At 38.1% G+C, this 9,204-nt stretch overlaps 1 pseudogene across 1 annotated transcript; it reads right to left on the bottom strand.

The window, feature by feature from the left end:
* Positions 1–6,717: 6,717 nt before the first annotated feature.
* LOC105515711 lies at positions 6,718–8,483 on the bottom strand (annotated as a pseudogene). Its single transcript, XR_001002373.1, has 2 exons — positions 8,459–8,483; positions 6,718–7,729 (listed from the first exon to the last, which is right to left on the bottom strand). The product of XR_001002373.1 is annotated as an ADP/ATP translocase 2 pseudogene (transcript).
* Between the last annotated feature and the right edge of the window lie 721 nt (positions 8,484–9,204).

Raw genomic sequence — 9,204 nt, forward strand, 5'->3', positions numbered from 1 at the left:
AAACAGTCCTGTTACCATATTTCATCTCTCAGATTAAAACACCATTGAATTTCACCTTGTAATTAAATTGAGCCTGGATTTGTCTTATTAGTTTGGTGCAAACCTAATTGTGGTTTTTGCCATTACTTTTAATGCAATGAGCCTTAGAAGCTCACATGATTGAAGTTCTGCTTAGCTCTGCAACCTCATCTGGCTCCACTTTCTCTGTGGCTTTTGTGCCTCAACCACAGGGCCTCTCTGTCTTTTCCTTCAATATGTTAAGATAGCTCTCTACTCAGGGCCTTTGCTGATGCAATTTCCTGTGCCTAGAATGTCTTCTGCCCCATCCTTTCTCCTAGTTTACCCTTTAATACTTCAGCAGTCTCCTGAGGAAAGCCTTCCATTCCATTATTATTCAGAGGACATTAGGCCCTCTGTTACATTCTCTCTGCTCTCCATACCTTTCCTCTGAGACACTGATCCCAGCTGTTATTTACCAACAATTAGATTTCACTGCTTGCCTCCTCTGTTTGGTAAAAACAGGCACCGTATCTGTCCTTGCCTTTTATTTGCAGCAATTAGCAGAGGACCTGGCATCTGGAAGCATTACAAAAAATGCAGATGATATGTTCTCATGTCCCCTGTCACTGAAACTTTAAGTTACTATGGGCACAATCTAAGTTATGACATTTATTACTAAAAGATAGTGCTTTACATTTCTTTTCATCTCAAGGTCTCAGATTCCTCTGTTAAGGATTTCATCATGATATCCCATTATGCTAACCACTAAGCAATGTTCTCTTTTTATAATTATAAATTGAAATGACAGAAGAAAATTGAAGTAGAGGCAAAAATGTCTTTGAAAGATTCACAGGAAATGACCCAGCTCATACAGATTTAAAATACTTTCAAGTCATTCTTTTCCCCAGGAGTAATTATTTTCTTCTCTATATTTACATAATTAATAAATACATTTTCCTCCGTATATATACATATATACATGCATATGTTCTACATAAGAGAAATCCTTTATTTCAGCAATGAATTGGAATGAACACATCTATCTTTTCCCCTTGTATAGGCAATTGTGTCATTCCACAACTGGCTCTAGGCTATGGACTTCTCTGTTTCATGTTACAATACCTTACATGTGTACCATGTTTTCCTTATGCAAAAAGTATTACTTTAAACAGCCCATTTTTTTTTCTTTAAACTCTTGCTTTCTAGAGCTATGTTAAATATTTGGAACTAAGTTGAAAAAACCTTGAGATGAGTTAATTTTAATATCAAGTCATATTTAACTAGATTATGATATCTTTTGCTGTACTACAAGGAATTCTCAAAGGTTATCTTTTACACGAACTTGGCAAATTTATAAACAATATCCTTTATAAAAGCTTTCTAAAAGAATTTCTTACTAGATCTAAAGCCAACTTTGACAGTGATGAAAGTAAATTTTCCTTGCCAACTGTTTCATTGCTTAATTTGTCTTATAATTAAAATATGTTCCCTTTTATTTAATCCATGCTTTCTCAACCACACTCTCAGCCATTTTTATTTCTCTTATTTAATCTAATAGTAATAATTGCTGTCTTTTCTCTGTATTAGACATTAATGGCAGTTTGGGGTAAATTTTTGTTGTAATAGCATGTCACTATTCTTCATCCAGCAAAAATTATTCTGAGTTTCCTTTCAATATTGAAATATGGCTCTATAGTTTATCTCATTCAATTTCATACATAGCTTGAAAAGACAGATTGTATTTTTAATGATTTATGTATATTCATATTGCAATTTCCTTCATATTCAAGACGTAATTTATGGCATCTGATTGAAGGGCACCTTCAAGTAGTTATGCCTTAGGTGGAATAATGTATATGTTTGCTACTTTTCCAATGAGTTGAGATATGTTTTGACACTCAAACAGAAAGGTCTGAATTCACATACATTCTATTTTTAAAGATAGCTAAGTTTAGTTTATCATATAAAGGATCTCAATAAGGTATATCTTTAATATTTTTGATGTACCTTTTTTCTCCTTGAGAATGCCACGAATACTTAGTGCTTTGTTCTTAAGATTCAGTCTATTTTTTTTCTGAAAATGCGTTGATGTACCCAAATCAAAGTGGGCAAACTGAAATGGAAGAGGGTGTAGTAAAATATCTAGCCTTTATTCCTCCCAAATTCTTCTCAAATATGACAGTATCTCATATATTTGAGACTGTTTTAATGCCCAAACTTGATTTATATTTCTAGCAGTTTCAAGGAATTATTTCACATTGGCAGCATGATCAAGTATTGCTGGAATGCAGTGTGGTTTTAAAAACTGCAAGTGAAAACCACAAACCCCTAGAAAAATAATTCTGGAATTTAACAGAACCACAGTTGGGGAATTCATTCATAAAATTCTCATTAATTCCAATGGAAGTTATTTTAAGAGATGTTGATTAGTAGTACATTCTCTTTCTAATCACTGCTGGTCACTATTAATATTGATCCTCTAACCACTAATTTACTAGGTTGGTGCAAAAGTAATGGTGCTTTTTGCACCAACCTAATATAAGCAATTCGTTCCAAGTAGTATTAACCACACATATCAAAAAAGAAATAGACTGCATAAGTCAGTGATTTCTAAATGACGTTTATATACAAATTCTACTAATTTCACTAGTAATCAAACATATTTTTCTTTGTTTTTTCCTACCTAGACATGGGAGTCTACGTCTTTTTAAGTGAACCTCCAGCAGTGCCCCCCAAAAAGCTGTTTTGTAAAGAATCAAGGATTACCTTCCAGCAACGCCTGCGTTAACTGTCATCGCTCCAGTCTTCTGCTCTCCACTCTCCACCAGCAGGAGAGGAGCTGACTTCCTGTCCTTGGAGCTGTCCGGTGTCACTGACCCAGCCCTCTAACTTCCCTGGCTTTTCACTAATTCCTCCATCTGCTGGTGCCTCAATGTTTGACGGGAAATTTTTTATTTAATTAATATGAAGAAGAAAATAGATTTCAAAATTTCAAGCAAAAGTGTGTCTAATTTTTGAGGTTTATAAGAAAATTCATTTATACATAAAAAAGTGAGGAGGAATTTCATTCTATAAATTCTGTCCTACACTCAGATATTTCAGTATAGGCTGCAGGTCTTCCTGAACTTCTCATTAATCTGATTTTGTGTTGAAAGCTATTAGATGGAGTTTGCTGAGGAAAAGCATTTTTACAGGTAGTTCTGTGTCCATTTCCTTTGAATACCCCTCAGCACAGAGCAAGAAGCTCTGTGACATGCATTAGCACTAATTGGGTTTATTACATGTATACTGGACTCTATGAAACTTTAGAGAAGAGAGTTTTTAAGAATATTTTATTTAATGTCCTCTAAATTTACGATCAGCATCTTTTAATTGATGTTTACTTTGGTTTACGGCTTTTTTTAAGTTTCATTGCAGATAAAGGATTATGAGTATGTTTAGTTATAAACATGACAAGTATAGACTTTCTGAATTCAGCAAAGTGTGGAAGTAATAGGCCAATAAATTACTGCTAAGTAGCTGGGTTTAAAAAAAACAAACAAAACTAAACACGGCATTGCAGATTCCTACTGTGAGCTTTTCTTTTCTCTTTTTTTCTTTTTTTTTGAATAATATATGTGCAATCATTCTCCCCAGAACTATCACAGCTTGAATTGAAATAATCGCTCTAATTTCTATGGCAAAAGAAAAAAATAACACCCTCATTTGTGCTGATAAAATGCAACTTGTGGCAACTCCAATCCTGTGGTTTTAATGTGATTCAGAAGGCTGTCTGCAATAAAGGAATGTATTAGAGATACTAAAAGCTGATACCATTTTGTTTGTTGTAAAGTTCTGGAACAATTTGGCTGATGAGGGAAAATGTGCTTTAGATTTTCTGATAAGTGATTTTCCATTCACCAAAATTTATTTCCATATCCAGAAACTTTATTTTATGAAGTCTTCTCAATCCATGGGGTACCCATGGGCTTCTAGTATTATGCGCTGGATGTAATTGCAGTTTGCACAAACCTCTTACAAATGGCAACTAAAAGTTGTCAAAAGGTAAGAAACAAAGGGGCTGGTTGGTTTGACTAGGATAAAATATTTCTAGGGAATTGATTTCACTTTAGACTGTTTCAAAGGACACGCTAAGAACAGAAACCATGAAGATGTTTTATTTACCTGGCACTAATGTCCACAGAAAACAACCTGAGACAAGAGGTTACACAAATTTGGGATTTCAAGCTGTCAGAGGAGTTGGAAGTGCCTTACCCCTTGTTATCCTCCCAGAACCTCTGGAGGTCAGGTAGGGTCCTTTCGACTTTCAGGGCTTTGAAAAGTTAAATGGTTCTAATCATCTTCCGGACAAGTTCTGTCCTGGCAACTCCATTTAAAAGATTCACATTTCCACTTTTCCTCCCACTCGTTCACTACATTCCTCTAAAGTTTCCCTACATCTCTAATCTCCTTATAGCATTGCATGAATGAATTACTTTAATCCATATTGTTGTTTCTCTGTCTAGCCCATTAGAACATAAGTGCCACAGAACAAGGATATTTGTCTTTTTGCTCCCTGGTGCTGAAATCAGTAACTTGTGATACTCAATAAATAGTCTTTAGGTGACTGGGTTGTTCCTATAGCCACAGACCAGTACAGCTGCAGTGCTTTAATGGGTTTGTAGTGCTCAAAAGTCCTTGGGAAATGAACCAGCAGTGGATTTGGGGTAGAAAAGGAATCCTGAGTGATAGGTTTATTCGATTCCTGTGCTAGAGGGACAAGATGGCCTATGAATAATGATGGCCCCCCGCTTGGCCCAGGCCATGGTCCTAGACACCCAGAAGATCCCCAAGTAGATCAAACCACCACCCCTCTCCACAAGGCCTCTTCTGATCTCCCATACAAGGTAAGTCAGGGGACAGCCCCTTCTGTTAGGAGAAGGGAGAATCTCTGTTCCTATGAACTCGTGGCTCTGTGAGCCATTCTAGCAAAATATTGAACTTAAGGAGGGGTTCATGGGAACCCTTGACTTGTAGCCAAGTTGGAGAGAAATCTGGGTAACATAAGGACCCACTACTTGTGTTGAGTGTGTGAAGTGGGGTACAGTTTCGTGGGACTGATCCCTTTACCTATGGGGTCTGCATTCACTTCAGGTAGTCAGTATCATAACTGAATTTAAGATACCCAGTTGGTGTTTGGAGGATTGGAGAATTAGTCGGTGTGGGAAAAAACACACACCCATACCACACACAGAGAAGCACACACTGCACATACCTCACACAGACAAGCACACACCACACATACCACACACAGACAAGCACACACCACACATACCTCACACAGACAAGCACACACCACACATACCTCACACAGACAAGCACACACCACACATACCACACACAGACAAGCACACACCACACATACCTCACACAGACAAGCACACACCACACATACCTCACACAGACAAGCACACACCACACATACCTCACACAGACAAGCACACACTACACGTACCTCACACAGACAAGCACACACTACACGTACCTCACACAGACAAGCACACACCACACATACCACACACAGACAAGCACACACCACACGTACCTCACATATGAAGTTTTACACATTTGACATTGGAGTGAAGTGCTGAGTGTGGTAAACAGGTTGTCTTTTCTATACAACCTTCAAGACTCCAATTTATGTATGTTAGATCTTCTGCTTTTCATCATTTTGTTGCTCTGTGCTTCATTCTAGATCTTAGGTGAGGAAAAATTATCTAGGCTACCTGGATATTAGGCTACACTTTGAAAAGTGCTTCCCTATAGTGCCACTCTTCAAAATTTCAACCCGTTCTCCCTTCTTAATGGGCTCTAAGTCTGGATTGTTTTTCTTCTTAGCAGCATGAGTCATTAGAATGCATTATTCACTTTCTCAGTCTCTCTGAACCTCCCCTAAATGAGCAGATTCTGCCAGGAAATACCTAAAAAACAGTGTTCCAATCTCTGAATTTTCTATTTCCTGGGAGTCTCAAATACATAATTCTTCACCATCTCTTTGACTTTACATTGCCTTAATATACATACTTAAAATACTTTCTTTAGCTTTCCCAGTTGTTCTTTCGGGAAAGGTTGTTCAAACCCTTGTGCCACTTATAACTGACAACAGATCTCTCTCCATTTTACACTGGACAAAGTTTTAGCTGTTATCTTCAATGCAAAAATAATCAGAAAGTTAAAATGTGATATTTTAGAATATTCTAATTAGCTCAGCATGGTGGCGCGTGCCTGTAGTCCCAGCTACTCGGGAGGCTGAGGCAGGAGAATCCCTTGAACCCGGGAGGCAGAGGTTGTGGTGAGCAGAGATGGTGCCATTGCACTCCAGCCTGGGCAACAGAGTGAGACTTAGTCTTTAAAATATGCATAACTTCACATACATAGGGAATTTTCATTCTGAATATTTGTGTAATAAGGGTGCGCATCATAGCCATGGTTAAATTTGTTGGTAAATAAAAAGCCATAGGTTTTTTAAAAATTTTTTTGTTTAGGTATTTGTATTTCTCCAAATTTGTTGTTTATCAGGAGTGACCGGAATAAAAAATATAATTGAGTCCCATCATCATGATCATCATGAAAATGACTTTAAGAGAACACTGGTCAGATGAATATTATTTTCAACCAATAAACAGTTGCCACTGATAAACTGACAGCCAGGAGTCTGTCAAGAATGCTCAAGATATGTTATATAATACAACATGCCTGTTCACAGGGGGAAAAAACACCGGAAATAACTGATGTGTACTTCTTGATTTCATCAAACAAGATAAGCACAAAAGCACCACCCATGCCTCTGAGAACACTGGACCATGCACCCTTGAAAAAAGCTTTGCTTCCTTCATCACCAGCAATCATCCTCCAGCAGTCAATGTACCTGTATACATGATGTCAGTTCCTTTGCGCCCCGACTGCATCGTAATGCGGGGCAAACGATGTCAAATGAATAGGAAGTCAACCCAGAACAGGCCGTGACAGTCTGTGCGGTCATCCAGCTGATGACGATGTGAGTGTTCTTGGGATCCAGAAGCATTCCCTTTGCAGTGTCATAGATACCGAAGCATGCAGCTAGGATAATATCCTGAACAGACACGTTAAAGCCTTGGTACAGGCCCTTAATCTCGTCAGATTTGTAGCTCTTAACCAGGCAGTCACCGAGGCCTCGGAATTCTCTTTCAGCTTCAGCTTTACCCATATTAGCTGCTAGACGGGTATGGGCAAAATCAAGAGGGTACACAAAACACAAGGATGTGGCCCCAGCGGCACCACCTGATGCCAGATTCCCTGCAAAGTAGCTCCAAAACTGAGTCTCTTGTCCACACCACCCAGGAAGATCTGCTTGTGTTTATCTTTGAAGGCAAAGTTAAAAGCCTGGGTGGGGAAGTATCTGATGACACTGGCCGAGTTACCGCGCCAGGACAGGACTCCCTGCTTCTTGGGAATACGACCGCACAGTCTATAATGCCCTTGTATTGCTTATCCGCGGTAATCTGCTTGATGGCATGTTGCACCTGCAGCAGCAGCTTGACCCGCGCGATGGGCGCTACCGCTGTCTTGGAGATGGCTGCGGCCACTCCACCTGCCAGGAAGTCCTTGGCGAACGAAGGACACAACGACATCTGTCATGATGAAAGGAAACAGGAAGCAGGCTGCTGCGGGACGGGACTGGGCCAGGAACCGGCTTTGACTCCGCGGCTTCCTAGGTTTTTGTATTAAGCAATTCCTAGGATTCCCCTTTCACTGTGAAAAACACTCCAAACTGTTGAATTTTAACGTATTAAAAGAGGGCGTAGGGTTTGTGGGAATGTGCAGGGATGCTTTCCTTTTCTGTTTGAATAAACGTCTGTACCTTTTCACAGGTCCTAAGAAAAGCAGACCTTGTCAAATACACCAGAGGGAGGCACTCAGAGGTGTGTTTCTGTCGTCTTCTAGCTAAGGAGTGCTTTCACTTCCTCAGTTCACAGAGGCCACTGAGATTCTGATAAAAAACATCTGAGTTGTCTTCCTTAAAAGGGAAGAGAGAGAGAGAGAGAGAGACAAAGAGAGACAGAGAGAGAGACGGAAAGAAAGAAGGAAAGAAAGAAAAAGAAAGAAAGAAAGAAAGAAAGAAAGAAAGAAAGAAAGAAAGAAAGAAAGAAAGAAAGAAAGAAAGAAAGAAAAAGAAAGAAGGAAGGAAAGAAAGAAGGAAAGAAAACCAAAAGATGAGTACAGTTTCAGGGATTCCGAAGACAAAGCCTATTCATGGACCTCAGGGTAAAACTTCTGATCTGCTTGGAATAGTCTGGAGACTGTTCAGTCCAGATCCAGTTGTGAATGTGCCACCCACATGCCCTGTGTATTTACATGTTAGAAGGCAATGCTTGAAATTCTTTCCACTTGCTGCTGTAACCCAGCTAAATCCCCTGAAACCAGCTCATCAGAAACTCACTTTCATAATCAGAAAAGAAGCACATGGAGAGGCAAAACACATGCCTGAGAGTAGCTATTTTCATGTAAGATGGTGCTCAGTAACATCTAGTTTTAAATTTACATACACACATTTAAAAGTGAAATAATATAATTTATTACAAACATTCTTGAAAGTTCACCCCCAAGACTTTTTTTGTTGTTGTTTTGTATGATCTTCCATCACCACTACTTCATACCACTTTATATGATTAACACTTATATATAGAGAGAACATATGTATGTTCTCTATATGTATATGTTTAAGAAACATGTACATATGTTTCTTAAAGGCTAAGTTTAAGAAAATGTTTTTAAGCATTCCTTTATTTCATTATTTTGCACATTCATTTGAAAATGTTTTCCTGCTGAGATGCAACATAAAATAGAAAATTTCTGTATAGAACAAAGAAGATATTCTGTTTTTATATTTTATATTTCTATCATAGTGCATAAAAAATCAGGAAAGTGATGCCCTAATATAGTTTACATTTTATTAATTTTTGTTATTTTTAGTTTTTTTAAACAACGAAAAGTCTTTAATTCTAAGCTGACAAAAAATTGCCTGTTTAATTATGAAATAGCTGAAATAAAGCAAATCTCTATTAATTTAGAGTCTATTAGTAAAGTATTGAAATAATTTGAAAAGGAAGAATGCTATTTGTGCAATTTAGAGATAAACCATGTTGGCAAGTGAGTTAAGTGTAAATAAGATTTTATAAGGGGTAT

This window comes from Colobus angolensis, unplaced genomic scaffold (genome assembly GCF_000951035.1).
Source record: "Colobus angolensis palliatus isolate OR3802 unplaced genomic scaffold, Cang.pa_1.0 Scaffold268, whole genome shotgun sequence".
Lineage (NCBI taxonomy): Eukaryota > Metazoa > Chordata > Mammalia > Primates > Cercopithecidae > Colobus > Colobus angolensis.